At 50.8% G+C, this 22093-nt stretch overlaps 1 protein-coding gene across 3 annotated transcripts in view; it reads left to right on the plus strand.

The window, feature by feature from the left end:
• Positions 1 to 13869: 13869 nt before the first annotated feature.
• RAI1 (retinoic acid induced 1) overlaps positions 13870 to 22093 on the plus strand; it is a 172478-nt gene continuing 164254 nt past the window's right edge. For all 3 annotated transcript variants that reach the window (XM_048492604.1, XM_048492606.1, XM_048492605.1), the window contains exon 1: positions 13870 to 14174. The gene's annotated coding sequence lies outside the window, so the exon portion shown is untranslated. The remainder of the gene's footprint in view (positions 14175 to 22093) is intronic.

A 22093-nucleotide genomic window follows, 5' to 3' on the forward strand; every position in this document is an offset into this window, starting at 1 on the left:
AGATTTCCAGGGCAGGAGCTCTCGAGAGTCAAAATTCCCTTCTTCCAGTGGAGACTTGCATTGCTCCAAGGCAAACTTGAGGCCATAAAAGCTGGCAAATTGCATTCTGGGGTGATTATTTTGTCTGTCCAAACTGTCCAAATTGCAATTTCTGGAGAGCACATAGAAGGAACTGATTTCCAAAGAATAATCTAGGGCCCCATGTTATAGATCCCCCAAACACTCATTCGGAAAAGATACAAACACACAAAGGGCTGGCCTTGGGAAACAGCAACCAGCTACCTGCAATCTACAGTGTACCTCTTCAGCAGGTCCAGTGTGCGGAGATCTGCTTATGTCTCCAGGTACTGAGTGAAATTGAATTTCTCAAAGCCTGCCCCCAGAAAGCCGTTTCGTTCCCAGCTCAGCAATTGCATCCAAGGGTCATGAGTGTGTTTGCCTTGAGGGAGTCCGGAACAGGTTGTCTCCGAAGGGGAAGACCTACAATGGCAATGAAAAGGCAGGGACAGAAGCTGCGGTCATAGAGGCTGTGTCACATGTCCCCAAAGGACACACTGCCCGAAGGAAGGAGTGGGTGGAAATATTCTGGCCACTTAACCAATGTCCAGGAGCACAGAGAGATGGTTCTTTGAGCTCTCTCCTCTCCCCAAATCCTACCCACGCCAGGCACCAATTCCCCCAAACTCCGTGCATTTCTCATTGCAAAGTTGACTGTGGTGCATCGAACAGGTAGTGGAAATTGTACATTTCAGAGTAATAGATTTCAAAATCCGCAGTCTGTCTGTGGCTTGCTTGCTTGCTTGCTTGCTTGCTTGCTTGCTTGCTTGCTTGCTTGCTTGCTTGCTTGCTTGCTTGCTTGCGCATATAAGGGCAAGTATATGCAGGCAAGGCGTATAAGGCGTGCGTGCTTGCTTGCTTGCTTGCTTGCTTGCTTGCTTGCTTGCTTGCTTGCTTGCTTGCTTGCTTGCTTGCTTGCTTGCTTCCTTCCTCAAGCAGGATCTCAAGAAACAACCACCAAGTGCATTTTCCAAGTCAAGCTCACAAAAGCATAGTAACAGGTTCATCCATTCATAAATGTTCCAGGTTCACACATATAGGTGTGTGTGTGTGAGTGTGTGTGTGTGTGTGTGTGTGAGTGAGACAGACAGACAGACAGACAGACAGACAGACAGACAGACAGACAGACAGACAGACAGACAGACAGACAGACAGACAGACCCTGGAACTTTATGAATGGATGAACCTGTTACACCTGAAAACATTTCATTTCCAGCCTCAAAATGATTCTTTGGCCTGAAATGTTTTCAAAACATTTTCACTTGCTGTGCAATCTATTTACTAGGTCTTCCATGCCACTGTGCTGGCCCCGAATGTCCATTTCATCCCATCACTCTGTTCCCCTTTGCCTGTTTATCTTAATCATGTTTGTTTTGTAATTTGTGGGAGGGTATAATCTTTGAAGCATCAGTTATACGAACTACAGAGAATTGCAGCAAGAAGCATTGAAGCATCAATTCAACAAATAACTCAAAAAGGTGTGTTTGGGGGCGGGGGAACCCCTCACATCAGCCATGAATCATTTTGAAGGGGTGAGTGCGGACAAACATCATGGTAAGGGGCAGAGGATTGAAAACATCTTGCAAACATTTTAGGTGATTTGTGTGGGATCATACGGTTACAGGGGATGTGGAATGGTACCGTATAGGGCCCGTGGTGGCGAACCTTTGGCACTCCATGCTGTTATGGCCAATTGGCCATGCTGGCAGGGGCTGATGGGAATTGTAGTCCATAACATCTGGAGTGCCAAAGGTTCGCCACCATGGGACAGGCCGATCTTTTCAGATCTCGGAAGGTACGGTGTCGATACTTTGAACGGAGAGCCCCTCTGCAAAGCAATGGGAAAGCACCTCAATTTAACTGCTTGCCTTGGAAGCCCCACCAGAGATCGCTAAAAGTCATCTGCAACTTGGCAGTGTGTTATGTGCGCAAGTCAACCACAGCCCTTCTAGCCCTGGCTCCATGACCCAGGAGGACTGCAACCAAAGCACACGGGTCCAGGAGTCTTCAGGGGCTTCAGCCAAAGTCGAATGGTTCGTGGTGACTTTTCAGCACATCAAAATTGACTGTTTGATCGTCTTCCGAAGCTTCCTTGCCTATTGTAGACCAGAGTAGAACAAGTATCAAGAGTTCCCTCTAGTGGCCCAACCTCCAAATACTCAGCCGAGACGCTGGGATTAATAGATCACCGGGAAGTTGAAAAATTACATTCTTGGCCATTATGGTGTAAAATTATCCTACTGGGGAGTGGGAAAATAATGTCCTTTCCAAAGAACAAGCCAGATCGCCTTGTGCATCACGGAGAGCGGCATTTATAATCCCAAAAGGCCAGGCTGCAAAGTGGAATCAGTAACTGGATTTCCAGAGACCCAAGGTCAATGTTTTGTGCTGAATGGTGCCTAATTCTCCAGCCATGCCAAATGTCAGAGGCAACCAAGAAGGAAAAACAGAGCTTTCCTTCCTTCCTTCCTTCCTTCCTTCCTTCCTTCCTTCCTTCCTTCCTTCCTTCCTTCCTTCCTTCCTTCCTTCCTCCCTCCCTCCCTCCCTCCCTCCCTCCCTCCCTCCCTCCAGAGGAGGGAGAAATTCCAGCAGAGTCAGAAGAAATATCAACAAATGTGCAGCCTGTTGCCCACCAAGGATTTGGACGGGGGAATGCCCTCCTCATCTGTATCCTCACAACAACCCTGTGAGGTGGGTTAGGTGGACAGAACTGATTAGCCCCGAGGTCATGCACCAGAATTCCCTGCACCAATGGCGCACGGGGATTCCCTTCAACATATCCCAGAATCCACTGCTTTGGTGTAAGGCTGCCCTCAACAAGTAAGGGGACATGGAATCTCTCATGATAAAAAATATTACCATACCTTCCAGTGGATAGTTGGGTGACAGATATTTTGGGGCTGTGCATGGAACCTCTAAATCGAGTAGGTAAATAATATTCAGGGGATACAGGACTGCTGTTCTTCAGCATCCCCTGCCAGCAACATGCTGGCAGGGGATGATGGGAACTGTAGTCCATAACATCTGGAGGGCCACAAATTTGACACCTGTGCTTTAAATTATCTTCCTCCTTACACAACTTCCTTTTCCTTCCTGAGAGCTGAAATAGAACGCATCCATCCAATTTAATAAAAAAATAATTGCACTAAAAAAATTAGGGTTTTTTCAATTCCAAGCGGAAGAAGCAATTGTCGTTTCCACGCTCGGAAGTCCTCAGAAGCTACAACGGTCCCCTTCGCCGAGGAGATTGAAAACGGACCCGGGGCCAGCTGAGACAAGCCCACGCAAAGTTTTTTCTTGGAAGAGTGAGTTTTCACTTATCTTTCCCTTTCTCCTGAAGCCTGCCAGACGAACAAAGACCCCCAAATGTACACATCTTCCTTATAAATCTTTATACCTTTTCTTCTGGGTTTGCATTCCTCGTCCCACGGAACAACCCCTCTGTGCGGTCTGTACGGTCGTCTGTAGAGGTCAGGATGTTCTTAGCGGAGCCGTTGTGCTGGGAAATGAGTCGGGCAGGGCTGGCTTTTCATGCAACCCCCAGAGAATTCATTACTTTCATTGTTATTAAGTAGCCCTCTTTGAGTTCGGTGGAAATACCGAGAACACGGAGGACGCCTTGCCCTTTTGGGGTGCAGGATGAGATGTACTTGGCTCCAAGCGGCCGGATGATTACATTATCCCCGAGAAGACTCATTCTCTTTCTAAACAAAGGCCGCGGACATACAGAGTTGAACGAACAAGTGTTGGCTGCTGGGGAATGCTTGTGCCCGTTATCGTGAAAAGGCCTGCCTTCGAATCTACATTCAGCACCATCCTCGGGTTACGGTGGCAAGCTACACTTTTCGCAATCTGCCCAGCCAATCAAATCTCCAACGGCCAATCAGAAGCCTTGCTGGGCAAAAGCGCCACCTAGCCCCACCCAGTTTGTAAACCATTTAATGGGCTTTAGGAAACGTGTCAGGTCCCTGCTCTAACCGCTACACCACGCTGCCTCTGAAACAATCCCCGGTGTCGCTTCGTAAGAGGAAATGGGCTTGGGAGTTTGCGCCGGTCTAGAGCCAGGTATTTGGCAGGCCCGAGTCCAGACGGAGTAGCCGACGCACCCCATGACGCAAGACTTATTCTGGAGTCAGCCAAAGCTCGGCAATGTTTGGAGCACTCAGCCCCGGGAGTTATTTTTAGCTCCCACCTGCTGCTCGATTGAAGCAGAAACCTTTCTAAAAATAGCCCGATCGATTCGAGGGAAGGAAAATTAGTCACTCCACCACCGGCCGTGCCCCAAAAGGGGGTGGTGAGAAGTCTGGACCATCTACGTCAGAGCAAGGGATAAACAGAGGTGGTTTGCCATCGCTTGCTTCTGCAAAGCAACCCTGGACTTCCCTGGGGGTCTCCCATCCACGTACTAACCAGGGCTTGACCCTGTTTAGATTCCAAGATGTGATGAGAAGAGGCTAGCCTGGGCCACTCATGTTAGGGCAAGAGATGGACAGAGGTGGTTTGCCATTGATTGCCTCTGCAGAGAAACCCTGGACATCCCTGGTGGTTTTCCACCTAAGTCCTAACCAGGGCTGCTCCTGCTTTGCTTCTGAGAAGTGGTAAGTCTGGGCTGTTCGTGTCAGGGCAAGAGATGAACAGAGGCGGTTTGCCATTGATTGCCTCTGCAGAGAAACCCTGGACATCCCTGGTGGTTTCCCATCTAAGTCTTAACCAGGGCTGCTCCTGCTTTGCTTCTGAGAAGTAGTAAGTCTGGGCTGTTCGCGTCAGGGCAAGAGATGAACAGAGGTGGTTTGCCATTGATTGCCTCTGCGAAGCTATCCTGGACTTCTTCGGTGGTCTCCCCATCCAAGTACTAACCAGGGACAACCCAGCTCAGCATCTGAGATCTGATTAGAAGGGGCTAGCCTGGGCCATCCACATCAGGGCAAAAAACATACAGAGGTGGTTTGCCACTGGCTGCCTCTGTGTAGCAACCCTGGATTTCCATGGTGGTCTCCCATCCAAGTACTAACTACGTCTGACCCTGCTTAGCTTCTGAGATCTGATGAGAAGGGGCTAGCCTGGGCCATCAAGATCAGGGAAAGAGATGTTCAGAGGTGGTTTGCCATTGCCAGATTGGCCCAGGGATCCTGAAGATTTCATGCCTTCCTCTGAGCATACAGCAGGGGTCACAAGGGGAGTCGGGCATGGAGTGGTTGTGAATTTCTTGTTGGTCAGGCGGTTGGACTAGGTGACCCATAAGGTCCCTTCCAGCTCTATGCTGCTGTGTTTCTAAGGTAGCATCCGAAAATAGGGGGGAAAATACAACCAATTGGAATTAGGTGGTACAATAAAAATAATCAAAATAGCCAATAAATTACTGTAGATTTGTTTTAGAGCAGGGTTCCTTCTTGTAAAGAAAGCCAAGGGGGTGGCTACAAATCAGTTACCCCCTTCCAGTTATTTCTTTATTTAAAAAAAGACTATGAGCCAATCTTTTCTTTTGAAAAAAATCACATTCAGAAAAGTCTCAGGAACATTAGGTGCAAATTCTTTTTTCACTGTCTTTTCGTTTTACTGAACTTCAAATCCTGAGCAATACCGCCACCAAGTGCTGGGAAATGCTCATTACGCCATCCGGTGAATTGAGCGCATAGCTGGTGCTTCAAATGCACGGGCAACGTCATAAAAAACCAAGGGTCCCCAATCCCTGGCCTGTGGGCATCTTCGACCCCCTGGCACTGCACGGTGAGCCCAACCCCAAAATGGCTGCCATAAGAGGCGGAGTCAACCTCAAAAATCTCAAGGATTTTCACCCACCTCGTCATTTCAGGCAGAAGCTGTTGAACAAACTGCTTTTTAAAATGAACATATTCTTTAAAACACACACAGATTCCACGCACGTAGCTTATCAGTCAAGCAGCGAAGAACCTTGAGCTGTAATTGCAACTGCCGAGTACAAATTTTTGGAAAATCTGCACCGCCGATCTGCAATGGCTAATTTGAAGCCCTGAGCGTCATTCCCCCACCAGGCCCGGCTCCCTTTCTAAAAACACTTGGTATGCACCTGGAAAGGTATGTGCAGGTGCCATAGTACCCATGAGCACCACGTTAGGGAACCCTTTTATACATCCTCCCCAGCAAAATTGCCAACTGCAGTCATTTGACAGCATGTAGATCAAAGTCTAACAGGTTAAATGGGTTGCAAAGGACATTTAAACAGGTTCAGTTTGTTTGTTTGTTTGTTTGTTTGTTTACTTTGTGTATACCTCCTTCCCCAAGTATGAAACAGTTTCCATCGTTCTCTTCTATTTTATCCTCACAATAACCCTGTGAAGTAGGCTGAGATTCTTTGAACATCTACTTGATTATTTAAGAAGAAGAAGAAGAAGAAGAAGAGGAGGAGGAGGAGGAGGAGGAGGAGGAGGAGGAGGAGAAGAAGAAGAAGAGGAGGAGGAGGAGGAGGAGGAGTAGTTTGGATTTATATCCCCCCTTTCTCTCCTGCAGGAGACTCAAAGGGGCTTACAATCTCCTTGCCCTTCCCCCCTCACAACAAACACCCTGTGAGGTAGGTGGGGCTGAGAGAGCTCCGAGAAGCTGTGACTAGCCCAAGGTCACGCAGCTGCCGTGTGTGGGAGTGTACAGGCTAATCTGAATTCCCCAGATAAGCCTCCACAGCTCAGGCGGCAGAGCTGGGAATCAAACCCGGTTCCTCCAGATTACATACACGAGCTCTTAACCTCCTACGCCACTGCTGCTCCCTGTGGTATTTTGTGTCACCTGCCTTGGGTCCCTGCTGAGGGGAGAAGCAAGGCAACTGTGGTAGTTTCCCCACTTACCTGGGTGAGTGGTTGCTGTGCGCTACTCCCAGTGCGCATCATTTCTGACGCGTGCCCGGGCTTCCCCAGAGCGCGGGGTCATCAAAAGGCGCTGTTTCAAAAGGCGCCAGGAACGTCGCGCGCTGAGGGGGCGCGACAGCGGCAGCGTCGGGGCGGCTGCGTTGTCGCTGCCCCTGTAATGGGGAGTGCCGGGGGACCCCGCGCTACTTGGGGAGAGTAGCACGCAGCAGCAGGTAAGTGGGGAAACGCTCAAAGTTACCTGCAATATTTATTTTGTCTGCTTGGTTTACAACCCACCTTTCCCTGCAATGGGGCCTTCTTCTCAATTTTATCTTCACAACAACCCTGCGAGGTAGGTCAGGCTGAGAGTTCATGCATGGTGCCAGCAAGCTTCCATAGCAGAGTGGAAGATTTGAAGTTGGGTCCCCCAGATGCACGACCACCACTCTAACCACTTTGTATTTGGCTGGTCCATGCAGCAGTGGCAGATAAATGTTGTTAACAGAAGATGTACATTTTGAACACGATGAATTATCTTGTTGGGGTGAAAGCCCTGGGAGCTGAAGGCAAAATGAGTCAAGTAGGAGATGTAGCTGACCACGAGGACAGACTCTGAGGAGGGACTTCAGAGGGTAACTAGTCATAGGGCACGGCTCCCCAATTTCTTTAGTGTGGTGGGCCACTGGCAAAGGAGACAGTCACAAAATGGCTGCCATGGGTGGATGAGACAGTCACAAAATGGCTGCCACAGCTGGAGGAGACAAAATGGCTGTTGTGGTTAGAGGAGACAGTCACAAAATGGCTGCCACAGCTGGAGGAGACAAAATGGCTGTTGTGGTTAGAGGAGACAGTCACAAAATGGCTGCCACAGCTGGAGGAGACAAAATGGCTGCCACAGTTTACCTTCACTCACACAGACAAGATCCTGATGCTGTGGTGGGGCCAATCAAATCTCCTGTGGACTATCAGAAGCCTTTCAGGGCAACCACTCCCCACCTGGCCCTGCCCATTTTCTAAAAACACTTGACAGGTACCCCGGAAAAGTGGTGAGCATCATGGGCCCCACAGGAGCTACATTGGGTATTTGAGCGGAAGACGATCTGTTGAGACCCACAAGTTCTTCCCTCTCTGCTGAGGTCATGGAGAAAATACCGGATTCCCCTTGGAAAGCCCTGTCCGGTCTCCACTTGCCCACCAAAGGAGGCCACGTGCTCCAAACATCTGGCTCCGTGAACATAAACCGTACATAAGAAGAGCTCCAATGAGTCAGAGAGGTGCTGCATTTATTTCAGCCATGGGAGTGGGGTGGAGCAGGTCAAAAATAGCATTTCCTTTCGTCAAAAGGGTTCTCTGCAGAGAGGACGCCCCTGTTCCGGGGTCAGCGTAGGTGACCCAACGCACAATGCCGGGCAACGTAGTCCCAAGTTGTGTTGCAGTCGCTTTGGGGGGGGGGGTGTTTCTAAAAACAGAACACCTGGGCCCAGATGTGGCCGGGTCCCACGTCTTGGGTGGGCAAGTTGGGGGTTCTGCAGCTGAACGGATGGGTGCCATTCTTGGGTCTGTGGCCGAGGTCGGCCGGTCGATTTAAAGATCGGTTAATTGGCCTCACCCGCTCGCTGTCTGCTTGTTGACAGATTGATTAAGGCTATTAGGGAGACGCTATTAAAATGTAATTGTCTTAAAATTATTCACTACATGAATTTAATTACATCAGACGAGGCGCAGGCAGGTATTTGCAGCTTCGGATGGAACTCAGAGGACCATTGACGGCTGTCTGTCGCTTCGCCCGGCGCGGCCATTTATTTCCAACATAAATTCGGTCTCTCTTGAAGCAGCCGTTTCAGTCTTTTCATTTTTCCTTGACATGCCAGCTTGGTCCCCGGAGTGACTGATATCATCTTCTTTGCCTCACAGCAACCCTGTGAGGTAGGCCAAGCTCAGAGTGTGCAACCGGCCTAAGGTCACCCAGTATCCTCACATCAACCCTGTAAGGTAGGCCAGGCTAAGAGTGCACGAAGAAGAAGAAGAAGAAGAAGAAGAAGAAGAAGAAGAAGAAGAAGAAGAAGAAGAAGAAGAAGAAGAAGAAGAAGAAGAAGAAGAAGAAGAAGAAGAAGAAGAAGAAGAAGAAGAAGAAGAAGAAGAAGAAGAAGAAGAAGAAGAAGAAGAAGAAGAAGAAGAAGAAGAAGAAGAAGAAGAAGAAGAGGAGGAGGAGAGAAGAGGGAGGGAGGAGTTTGGATTTATATCCCCCCTTTCGCCTCCTGCAGGAGAGACTCAAAGGGGCTTACAATCTCCCTTGCCCTTCCCTCACAACAAACACCCTGTGAGGTGGGTGGGACTGAGAGAGCTCCGAGAAGCTGTGACTAGCCCAAGGTCACCCAGCTGGCGTGTGTGGGAGTGTACAGGCTAATCTGAATTCCCCAGATAAGCCTCCACAGCTCAGGCGGCAGAGCTGGGAACCAAACCCGGTTCCTCCAGATTAGATACACGAGCTCTTAACCTCCTATGCCATGAGCAGCCTAAGGTCACCCAACACCCTCACAGCAACCCTGTGAGGTAGGCCAGTAAGGCTCCATGGCCGAATGCGGCATTCGAACCCGGGACTCACACCATACTGGCTCAGTGTGTTAAAAAAGTATAAATACCTATTTTGGCCAGAATCTGGGTTTGTCGTCCCTGGATTAGGTGTCTGCCAATGCCCCACAACCAAGTTTATTTAGGGGGGTGTTTTAAAATGCCTAATTCTGCTTCTCTCCAGAATTCAAAGCAGCTTTTACTAAATCAGCAATTTTCATCCGTTGGCGTTGCCGCCCCTTTGGACATTATTGATCGGCCCCTTGAGAAAAGACCAATCCTGATATGAATGCAGTCACATCTGTTTCTTTTTCTTTTTTAAATCCATGCACAGTTCAGCAGGTTTATTTTTGCAATATTTGTTATCAGACTTCCTCCCCAATGGAAACCCAAGGGCAGATGAAGGGCCAGGCCTACTGTGACATCAGAGCAGAACAGCCAATCGCTGTCCAATGGCCGGGTGCATTGTTAACTGTTTATATGTCTATGAGCCACCCTGGGGCAGTAGTAGTATGATTTTAAAGTCTCTAGTTCACAACAAACGCCAGTTGTTTGAGTGCTTCATGGCGCATAATGCAAAGAACCACGAAAGCCTTCGACAATACAGGAAAGGAGTTTCCACCTAAACATTAGGAAGGACTTCCTGACGGTCAGGGCTGTTCGACAGAGGAATGCACAACCTCTGAGGGTGGTGGAGTCTCTTTCTTTGGAGGTTTTTAAAGAGAGGCTGGATGGCCATCAGTCAGGAGTGCTTTGATTGCATGTTCCTGCATTGCAGGGGGTTGAACTGGATGGTCCCTGGGGGTCTCTTCCAACTCTATGATTCTATGGCTGGGGAGGTTGGGGTTTAGAGAAGAAAGGAACGGTACAATCCCATACAGGGGCTTTCCGCACTACAGAAGGGAGCTAAGGTCGACTCGGTTCCCTTCAGTGGGGGGCGATTCCAGGCTGTCCGCACAGCAACTTACTTGGCCCCCTGGAACCGAGCTAAGTGGGCGGGATCATCTTGGTGCCTGTTTCGCTCCTCTATCGTGATTGGAGCTTGTGTTACCATGGGAAACGGGAGCGTTCTTTTACAGTTTTACGGTTTACAGTTACATGCCCGCCACGAATTTACTCTCCCGTTTCAGCGCATGCCACACAAAAGCGGCTCCTGATTTGAAGTTGAACGGATGAGGTGTCATGGGCTGACAGCGTCCCGCGACTTCGAAGCGTTATCGACCTTGTTCCAGCAGAAAGGTGCAGTTCATAACTGCGACAGGGATGTCGCAGTTCTGAGGGAGGGGAACTGAGACAAAACAACGTTGAGCTCAGTTGCAGTGCGGATACACTGAGGTGAACCTAGATAGAAACCAGTACAACTCTGTCAGTCCGGAAAGCCCCACAGTCCACCTTTTGGGAAAGATTCGTTTAGAGACCTCCACTTTCCTTCTCACGGGATGCCGCTGCCTTCTTTCCACCCCCTGGGGCTGACACTCCGCAACTTTCCCAACAGTCAGCGACAACATTTTATCGACAACATCCCGTTTTATCTCCTTCCCGGGCAGAGGAAACCTTGAAGTGGCTCCGATTTCGGTTACTATGGCGACACAGGCCCTGGTTTATCCAAGCCGAGTGGTGATATTCAGACACGGAACAAAAGCTGATGGCCGCTGAATAAGTAACACCCCGATGGTTGCCAACCTCCAGGCAAGGCCTGGGGATCTGCTGGAATTAGAACTGCTCCAGGTGACAGAGACTAGTTCCCTTGGAGAAAATGACTCTAAGACCTTTTACATTCCTGAGATTCTCCCCTCTTTAAATTTCCCCGACCCCCCGGCTTCCTGAAAGTTCCAAGTCTGGAGTTAGCAACTTGAGCAAGCGCCAGGTAGCTACTCGGTAATAAGCTCTGTGGCCTCCCCGATCTCTGCTACCTGATCTGGCGTGGCCCAGGAAAGCAAAGATGTGGACCCCAGGATCTGGAAATGGGCCTTCCGTCTCTTTTTTCCTGACCTGAAACAGTCAGGGAAGGGCACTATTTGGCTGATGCAGGAATTCAGGCACTCACTGGGAACTGATATGCGGGGCCCTGACATTTCCCTTCCTATCACACACTGCGGAAATCGGTCCTCGGCACAATATGTTCCGTGTCTTTCAGCCTGCTGGAGTTTCCGCCCGCACAGCGTCTGCATATTTGGGATTCCCCAAGTTCCCTGCCAAAGCCTGCCACGGCCAGACAAGCAGTTGTGGGGTTTGGCGGCTCGCAGTGACCCGCGGAGTCTCTTGTTTCACCAGGCCCGAGGCCTTCAGACTGTGAGAAAATGCCGCGGGTGACCCGGCGAGGGTGTGGCGAGGAAAAACTGAGCCAAAGTCCCAGATCAGTTATGTCCTCCTTGCTTCTCCGAACAACAGTTTGGAAAAAATAGCTGCTAGGCAGAAAGGCCTCGTACCCTATAAAAGTCTGTATCGAAACACTAACCAAATGCCCTTCTGAAATGCCTAATTATCAGCCAAATATTTACACTGTTTACACTGTATTGTGTTCGATTTTCTTTTTGCATTGTTTGCATTACATTATTTTTGCAGCATGGTTTTTGGATTCTCTCATCTGTCTTGAGTCTCAGAGAGAAAGGCGGGCAATAAAGGAAGAAACCAAATAATAACTAAAAATCTCCAACCGCTTTCACAGCTGGGCCACCTAAATGTTGGGAAATACCCTGTCTTTCTCTCCTAGAAGAAGAAGAAGAAGAAGAAGAGGAGGAGGAGGAGGAGGAGGAGGAGGAGGAGGAGGAGTTTGGATTTATATCCTCCCTTTCTCTCCTGCAGGAGACTCAAAGGGGCTTACAATCTCCTTGCCCTTCCCCCCTCACAACAAACACCCTGTGAGGTAGGTGGGGCTGAGAGAGCTCCGAGAAGCTGTGACTAGCCCAAGGTCACCCAGCTGGCATGTGTGGGAGTGTACAGGCTACTCTGAATTCCCCAGATAAGCCTCCACAGCTCAGGCGGCAGAGCTGGGAATCAAACCCGGTTCCTCCAGATTAGATACATGAGCTCTTAACCTCCTATGCCATTTATACCCCACCTTTCTCTCCTGTAAGGAGACTCAAGATGGCTTACAAGCTCCTTTCCTTTCATCTCCCCACACCTTGTGAGACAGGTGGGGCTGAGAGAGTTCTGAAGAACTGTGACTAGCCCAAGATCACCCAGCAGAAATGCAGGAGTGCGGAAGCACATCTGGTTCACCAGATAAGCCTCCGCCACTCAGATGGAGTAGGGAATCAAACCCGGTTCTCCAGATTAGAATCCACCTGCTCTTAACCACTACGTTTGGATTTGTACTCCACCTTTTTCTCCTGTAAGGAGTCTCAGACAGGCTTACAAACTCCTTTCCCTCCCTCTCCCCATAACATACACCTTGTGAGGCAGGTGGGGCTGAGAGGCTTCAGAGAGAATTGGCCCGAGGTCACCCAGCAGGGTTCATGTGCAGGAGTGGGGAAACAAATCCAGTTCACCAGAGAAGACTCCGCCGCTAATGTGGAGGAGTGGGGAATTGAACTTGGTTCTCCAGGTAAGAGTCCACCTGCTCTTAACCACTCCAGAAAAAAAGACATTATACCGTAGTCAGAAGATGGTAGGGGCACGGCAAAGGTTTTTGGGCCCAGTGGCAATTGACTGTGGTGAGTTTCCAGGGTCGGGTAGTTTTATTGCCAAACGTTGTCCCCCCCCCCCACCCGCTGACTCTATGGCTGGCATCTTCAGAGGCACATGACAGCCAGATGTGTTTCCCTCCGTGGCACCTCTCGCCGTGACATGCCTCCGAAGATGCCAGCCACAGATGCCGGCCGAACATTCGGGGCAAAAAAACTACCAGCCTGCAGCACAGAGAAGCAGCTAGGAGGTGACCCCCTGAAAAGCGTGTCCGTTTCTAAGGAGCCGCTGGATTCGAATCTCGCTCTTCTTCAGCAAGATGACAGGGCGACGCTCGGAAAGTATCCAAGGTGGGGGATTGCAGGAGCGTCCCCCTTTCAGGTGGCCAACTCTGGGCTGGAGAATGTCTGAAGATTTTTTTTAAGGAGGTTTGGGGAGGCTCCTCTTGAGGAGATGCCTTAAGCCGGAGGTGGCCAACCTATGGTATTCCAGATGTTCATGAACTACAATTCCCATCAGCCCCTGGGGAATTGTAGTCCATCAACATCTGAAGTGCCAGAGTTGGACACCCCTGCCTGAAGCTGGTCCCCATGGCCGTAAAGCTCCTGGAAACCCCGGACAGCTCCAGGACAGACCGGGGCCTTGGGAACCCCAACAGTGTCCGGGAGGGCGCTTCCCCGCCCCCACCGAGCCCTGGGGCGGCCGGACGTCCAGCAGGGGGCACTGTGGGGCTTCGAGAGCCCCCCGGCCCGGCTCAACCCCCTCCCGGGGAAACCCGAGCCGGAGCTTCCGACAGCAGCAGCCGCGGCGGCTCTCTGGGCGCCTTTCCCCGGGGCCGGCGCGCGGGCTGGGCGCTCCCGCAATGGCCAAGGCGGCGCCCGCGGGCGGCGGAGGCGCGGCGGATCAGGGCCCCGCTCGGCGGCGCCGCAGCCTTTAGCGCTCCAGGGCGCGCTCCGTGCGCTCCAGGGCTTTGGCACCGCGCAGGGGGAGCCAGGAGGAGGAGGAGGAGGAGCACTTGAGCCGGCGTGGATGGACCGCGGGACCCGGACGGGCCAAGGGCGGCGGGCGGATCGGGGCCCTCGCTGAAGGCGCCCGGGCCAGGTAAGGGAGGAGGAGGAGGAGGAGGCTGCTGCTCCGCCGGGAGGGAGGCGAAGGGGGAGGTCTTCCTCGCGAGTAGGGATGGGGCGCGTTCCGCTTCTTGGGTTGATGGACGGGGTCCCTGGCGCCGGAGGCCCTTAAGCCGGAGCTGGGAGGCGGACGCGGGAGGCTCGGGGGAAGAAGGGGGGGGGGGACGCGCAGACTAGCCCCCGGCTGCACGGAAATCTCGCGGGAGTCTGGAAGAGGCCCCTGGGCGGGGGCTTACTTCCGAGTAAACCCACAACTGCTTTCAGAGAGTCGGGTCGGGGGAAGGAAGGCGGTTTGGGGGGCTGGGAACGGGCTTCCTCGCGCGTAAAGGACGGGCGGATTCCGTGGAGGCTGCAAAGGGGCGCTGAGGAGGCGGCGGGGGGGGGGGGGCTGGCGAGGCGCTTTCCTGCTGGTCTCCTCGCGAGAAGGAAGAGGGGAAAAAGCGGCCGGGCCTGGGCGGAGGAGGAGAGGAAGGCCGGGACGGTCCCCGCAGGGTCCGCCGGGGAGGATGGAAAACGTGCCTTCCGCGCTTCCCAGGAATTCCGTGGCTCTGGCTATGTCCCACAACGGCCCTGCAAGGTGGGCCAGGATCCCTCACCTTAGGGTCTCGACTCAGTGTTCATTTCTCACGATCGAAGGTCACCGGGCAAGACGGGGACCGGCTCTTTTCCCTACAAAGTTCACCCCCAGGTCCAGATGTTCCTTTGAGGCAGAGTCATTTGGCCAACTTGGGGAGACCTTTTGGATTTTATTTATTTACTGCTCATTTCTCGGTTCAGCTTAATATGCTGCCCACCCCCGGAGGGCTCTGGGCGGCGCACAGGATACATATTAAACTTCACAAGATAAAACCAACAACAGCGGCCTAAAATCTTTGCCGCTGGCCGGGTCGTGTGAACCCAACCTTTGAGCCGCCGCTTTGGGCTTGGCGTGGGGTTTGCTTTGCCCCATTTGAAACTGACTTTGCTCCCGTGTCATTGACAATCTGCAGGGAGGTTTGCTTTACTACACCTGATCTGGTCTAGAAATGGAGCAGAAGAAACAAAAGAATCAGCCCAGGAAATGGGATCCATGCAAAAAAAAACCAGGCCTGCATCTTTGGGGTCTCTGGGCAGACACTGTCTCCGTGCAAACAACACGAGAGGACTGTGCGTGCGCCTGTTGTGCACCTGTGCGCTCCACCGTGCATGGGCAAATGCCAAAGATGTTGACTGGGCTGAGGCTCTTCGTCTGTGTATAACCCGTGCGCATGTGGAACAAACCATCCTATACAGCAGTTGTGGCAAACCTTTGGCACTCCAGATGTTATGGACTACAATTCCCATGCTGGCAGGGGCTGATGGGAATTGTAGTCCATAACATCTGGAGTGCCAAAGGTTCGCCACCATGGCTATACAGCAATCGAACTTGGGCTTTGTTGCGTCCTCGTGAAATTACTTTTTCATGTGAGAATCCTAGAATGAGGAACCGGAATAACGGAGCCCTTGTCAGAGCAATTTACTCCCGAGTTGCCCTGAAGGGTCACTCCAATTCCTCTGGTTTTCCAATAGATGGTTCTAAGAGGTCACCAGCTGGGTTGGAAGGCAAAACCCATCCCCCCCATCCCATTGAAAAACCAGTACTCTTAAGATAAACTGCATCCAAACATAGAGGATCCATTCTTCCCTTTTGATGGAGCCTTTCTCCTCTAGGGATTGGTCAGATTCTGCTACAAAACACAAAAGCCATGTGAAGGACCCCACATTGCCCTGTGGCAACAAGTTCCTTAAGTTAATTACTTAGAAACCACTTCCTCTTCCTGTCTTGAACTCGCAGCTGGTCAGTCAAGGGACTTGCCTTGCAAGCAGCCCGTAAGCCCCACCAGTTATTGTCCGGGGAGTTAAAATGAGGAAGTCGCACCCGGCACCCAGTTTGACCCTTGGCGCAACTCCGAAGGTCAGAGAGCAGAGAACAGCAGATTTTTATAATTGAGGGGCCAAAAATGTCAGAATTCAGGCATCGAAGAAGAGCCCATATAAGAAATCCCATTATCTACAACGAAAATGGTACGATTTATCTGGCAGCTAAGCGCTGATATATTATCGATGACCCATTAAAAATTTCCAGAGTTGGCCAAACGCACAATTGGATTAGCATTGCCCTTGTTAAAGTAGTAAGTGGCACACACAAAGATCACAAGACTTTGTGTGTGCCGCCACTATTTCTAACACTAAGGAGTCCCGCAAATCGACATAGTGTCATAAAATAGCGATTATCATCTTTTTATTTTCGGAGCTGGTTTTGCATCGAATTAAATATTGACCGATGTTAGATGCTGCCATTGGGAATACCACTAAGGGATATCTTTTAGATGCTTGCTGGCATAAACTCCGCGAAGTGGTTTTGCACCTCTGTGACTTCTAGCAACTGTTTCGAGTTCTCTCCTCTCCCTTTCTCCAGTAGGAATTCTTTTAATGCCCCGATACTTCTTTGCGCACTAGCTTCCCCAGCATAACCCTGCTCCTCCACGACCCACATGAGAGATATCTGCCTTTTTTTTCGAAACTGCAAGATTTGGACCCTAACCCTATCCCCGACACTGGCTTAGGTCTGTATCCTTCTAGAGCAGTGGTGGCGACAGACCTTCAGCACTCAGATGTTATGGACCTACAGAATTCCCATCAGCCCCTCGCCAGCATGGCCAAATTTTAGGCCCATGCTGGCAGGCCGATGGGGAACTTTGATAGGTGTAATCCACTATGCTGCCAAAAGGTAGAACCGCCACCATGGCTCTAGAGTCTGCTAGACATGTGCCCCTACTCTCCCAAAGTTCGGGGTCAGAGTGGGAGGGGTGGTAGCGGGCAGATATCTAGGAGCCCTTCTCTGTGCCCCAGCACCTCCTGCCCATCAGCATTGGAATATCAGGTTCCAGTATTATGTTCCTCCCCAGCAGACACTGCAGGGGGAGATTCTGGTGACCAGGGGTGGGGCTGGGGTAAGCTTTTGTACCGATGTGCCTTTGAGGCCCACTGCTTGTCTGCCAGGGGGTTCCCCGGAACCGAGGGCTTTCCCGGCGTTTGGTCTTTCAGAACCCAGGGGTCGGGCCTTGATCCAGAATATTCCGCATGCCAAACGGGGGTCTTGCCATGGATGTCGGCTTTTGGGGGTCCCGTCCTTTTCTGGTGTTATCCTCCCTGGCCCTGGCTGTCTTTTCCTGGCTGTTTGCGGCATCCGCACCTGCCTCGGCCTGCGTTGTGTGCCCCACAGGTGCCGCGCGACCAGCAGGCAGGCAGACAGCGGGAGGGTTGGGTTTCTCGGCAGGGCGCACGTTCGAGCTTCAAAAGAGTCTGTGATGTGCCAGTCTGCGCGGAGAGGGATAATAGTGCCGTGTGAGGCCGGGACTAACACTTTGGGATCCTCGTCGTAGGGAAAACCTACTTAGGGGCACCTTTTTGGTTTGGCCCTTCTTCAAAACCACCTTTCCTGTTTAACCCTTGCTGACTCCCCGACCCAGTTTTGCCTTAATTAGCCGATTAAAATTATCAGGGAAACTCAGAATCCAACGAAGTCCAAGATCCTGTTTCCTGCACTTGAGCATGAAGACAACAACCTCTTCCGTCCAAAAAAGGGTACAATGCCATGGTAAAAGGAGGTTCCATTAAGCTGTCAAAGCAAACGTGCCCCCCTCGGAGACTGTCCAGTCTGTTTCGTTTTTCAGTTTTTTCAGTGCCCCCCCCCCCCCCCGGAGATTTGCATAGTTTGTTTTTCTCTGCAGGTCATTCATGCGCCGTTCTCTAAAAAGCGGGTATATCTTACAGCGTAAACTTCAGGATGTGGAAACAGGAGATGAGGCTGCAAACGGAGCAGAGCTTGATTTGTACACAGAAGACGCAAAGTCGAAATGGAGGATGGGGCCGGGGGGGGGGGTCAAAACCACAGGAACAGGAAATCAGAAACCATTTCTGTCACTCGCCCTGCCCCTGGGTCATATTTGAAAGTCTGCATACCCATTGTCACCTGGCTCTGCGTTATCATTGGCATTGGGATGATATATTCCCGCTGACTGAGACCCATATGTGAAATAAATATCGCTTTAGAGCGCAGACACCACCCCAGACTGAGTTAGTGTCTCTGTTTTTATGCACTCAGCTGTTCCTTGAAATCTCCCTTACGCGCTGAGCACCCATTTAAATATATTTTCTTACATATTCAAAAGATAACTTCAGATTGGAAAAGGTCCCACTCGGCTCTCTTTACTCCCTTCCCATTCATCTTCCAGTTACATCTGAGCCCTGTTTGTCATTCATGGTGCATATAGTTCCTGTTCCAGTAATGTGAGTTTTCTTGAACTCAGTTCCCAATCTCTAAAGTAGCCATATTTCCCGCTGTAACACAATCTTCTACCAAATATTTGTTTGGGGCATGTTTTGAGGTTTGCATTGTTGGCCGTGCGCAAGAAGCTTTGGTTCGAAGGCAGCGGACATGAAATACATTTTTGCAAAAACATTTCCATCTTTCCTCTTGGCCAGTGATTTCTTTTTGTGTGTGTTATTTGTAGTCCGCCTTTCTCATAGAGCAGGGGTAGGGAACCTGCGGCTCTCCAGATGTTCAGGAACTACAATTCCCATCAGCCCCTGTCAGCATGGCCAATTGGCCATGCTGAAAGGGGCTGATGGGAATTGTAGTTCCTGAACATCTGGAGAGCCGCAGGTTCCCTACCCCTGTCATAGAGACTCAAGACAGATTATCGCGTATAATGCTAGCATGCAGTACAGTCAATAAAACGGGACATTCAGTAACCAATGCATTTGGATTTCAGAAGTTTGGTATCCCCAGGAAAAAACTGAAGTATAGCATTTATTTATCTATTGGATTTGTATCCCAGCCATTCCCCCATAGGGCTCGGGGTTAGGGGTTAGGGTTACAAACGTTAACATGATGTATTAAGAAATTGTATCACAGGATCCCGATTGCAATAAGCTATACCCAGCTGTAGAGACCACGTCCCAATCATTTATTCAAGTATTTTGTACAGCACAGAGGCGTAGCTAGGGAAAATGGAGCCCGGTGCAAAATCAGAGTTATGATGCTTCTCCTCCCCCCATGTTCGTTTGTGTTTTTAAAATTTTTTAGTGTTTTTCCAGTTTTTGGCCTGCAGGGGCGCAGTTTTTAGGCCAGCAGCATAAAATTTTTAGGGTATATTTAGGAGACTATCCTGATGATACCAGCCAGGTTTGGTGAAGTTTGCTTCAGGAGGTCCAAAGTTATGGACTCTCAAAGGTGTAGCCCCCATCTCCTATTAGCTCCCATTGGAAACAATGGGGGATGGGGCTGCCCCAGGAGTCCATAGCTTCCAGTTACCCCCAGAGACAAACCTCACCCTAACTTGAGTAATTATCATCAGGAAGAGATTCAAAACTCCCTGAAATTTTGGTGCTAATACAAACCCCTACCGGGCATACAAAACTATTGCCCACGAAACAAAGAAACAGGCTACTAAAATACAAAAACAAATCTGGAAATTTTTTGCTCCCAACTGGCGTGAACCGGTCGTCGCGCAGCCCCCATCTCCCTTGTAGCTACACCTCTACTGTCCTGCATCGTTTGTGGGAAGTCAGAAGAGTGGGAACTTTCTGAATCGCCCCTCCATATTCTGGGCATCCTCCCTTCGGAAAAAAGAAACGAACAGAACGCCACTAGGAAGGATGGCCAGTGAACTAGAAGGCCCACTCAGGACTGGCTGAGGGTGGGAATGGTTCCACTACCCTATCATTTTTGGGGAGGCTTATACTTGAGATTCTCTGACCAGAACAAAATGGCCTTTGAGAACTCTCTTCCTCCTCCCCATTCTGTCATTTTGTGTTTGTTAACAATCAACATTGCTGGCCAAACCGAAGCGCACCCGTAAAATCTGATTTTAAGCTTTCATTTAGATAAGGATCGCCGTGCTTATTTTTTGGGAAGGGCAGCTTGGGAAGAAGGCAACTAGCTTAAGCGTGGGAATATGGAGCAGGCTTTGCAAACGCACTTTCGACTGAAGTTCTGGAGGCTTCAAAATAGCAGGAAGGTGGGGAGACGATTGTTAGCGCGGAGTTAGGCTGAAGGCTTACGCTAAAAGTCCCCGAGCCATTTTGGACGCCCGCTCGCTCTGGCTGCGCATCTGTTTCTTTGATCTTTTTCTCTGTGGGTTTCCAGGGCCTGGATATTTTCACGGGTGCATTTTTCTGACCGCGGGCCAGCGCACGGGAGGGTTTGTTCTTGGACTAGTTGTTCAACCATGGTAAATCTCACCCGGGTGCACACCTCTGCTGTCACACTGCATCATGGGCGTTGATAGATTTCAAGCGCCAGAAGTGGCGTGCCGTTCCTTCGCATGCACGTTGTGGTCGAAAGTCGCAGGCGGGTTTTGGTGAGGCAGCCAGAAATGGCTCTCCGGGCGGAGCTGGCTGGATTTTTGGAGAAAAGTTTGGCCTATCCGCCACTGTTTTATCCATTTCTGCTTTTATGTGAACAGTAAATTATTCGTTCCCCGTGGTGTTTTCAAAGGTTACAGCTTCTAGTGGTCTGCTTGGAAACTGAACCTATTCTGCCCTCCATACATATTTTCTCCTGAGTTGAAGGCCCCCAGGCCCCCGTTCCTGAAAATGTAAATAAGTAGAATTTTGGTTTGGTTTGTATTAAGACAGGAGCAATTCGCGGTAGAGTGTGGGGAAAAAAACCCAGTATCTCAGTGGAAACTAAACCACGGTTCATGATTGCTCCGAGTCCTTTTTTTCCAAACTTTTGTCAATGGCAAAAACATAAGAAGAAGAAGAGTTTGGATTTATATCCCCCCTTTCTCTCCTGCAGGAGACTCAAAGGGGCTGACAATCTCCTTGCCCTTCCCCCCTCACAACAAACACCCTGTGAGGCAGGTGGGGCTGAGAGAGCTCCGAGAAGCTGTGACTAGCCCAAGGTCACCCAGCTGGTGTGTGTGGGAGTGCACAGGCTAATCTGAATTCCCCAGATAAGCCTCCACAGCTCAGGCGGCAGAGCAGGGAATCAAACCCGGTTCCTCCAGATTAGATACACGAGCTCTTAACCTCCTACACCACTGCTGCTCCTGATTCTGGTAATGTGGGCAAGGGCTAATTGTGGTGACGGCAAGTCCCAGCAGGCAGTGTGCTGTCCCGGTTTCTGCACCAAAATCGAGATGGCCCACTGCTTGCTGTGATTTGTAGTCTTTGCTGTTTGGACAGGGCAACGGTGATGGTTGCGGGGCGGCTCCGAGCCATGAAGACTTTATTGTCCCCGTTGTTTCCTTGGCCTCTTCAGGGCATGATGTCAAAATTTGGTCCGCTTCTGTTTTGAGACTCGAGCTGGCAGTATGGGTCCAAGGGTTGCCAACCTCCCGGTACAGCCTGGAAATCTCCCAGAATTACCCCTCAGTGTCCCTGTAGAAAATGGCGGCTTTGGAGGGTCGTCTCTGTAACATAGGCTATCAATCTGAGTTGTCCCCTCTCACCATTGTTTCTACCAAATTTGTCCCCACCAAAGTGGAAACTGCCCACTTAGGGTAATACTAAGGTGACCAGCCATCCCGATTTTCGCGGCACACTCACGCTTTTGTGCAATGTGTCCCGCGTCCCGCCAGGCTTTGACATTGTCCTGATTAGGCAATGTGCTCCTGTGGCCATGTGCACGCTGCCGCACTAACTTCTGGGGCAGCGCGCCTTGTAACTGCAGGAGCACACTGCCCTTTGCGGCGGCGCTCCCCGTCAGGAAACAGGGAAGCACCCCAGAAGGCAGTGCAGCAGCGCAGGAGGGAGCGCCTCCCACGCTGCCGCAGTTCCTTCTGGGGCGCTTCCCTGTTTCCTGACCAGGGAGCACCGCCGCAAAAGGCAGTGTGCTCATGCGGGTGCGTGCGTCCGCGCATG

This window comes from Sphaerodactylus townsendi, linkage group LG04, assembly GCF_021028975.2.
Source record: "Sphaerodactylus townsendi isolate TG3544 linkage group LG04, MPM_Stown_v2.3, whole genome shotgun sequence".
NCBI classification, from domain to species: Eukaryota; Metazoa; Chordata; class Lepidosauria; order Squamata; family Sphaerodactylidae; genus Sphaerodactylus; species Sphaerodactylus townsendi.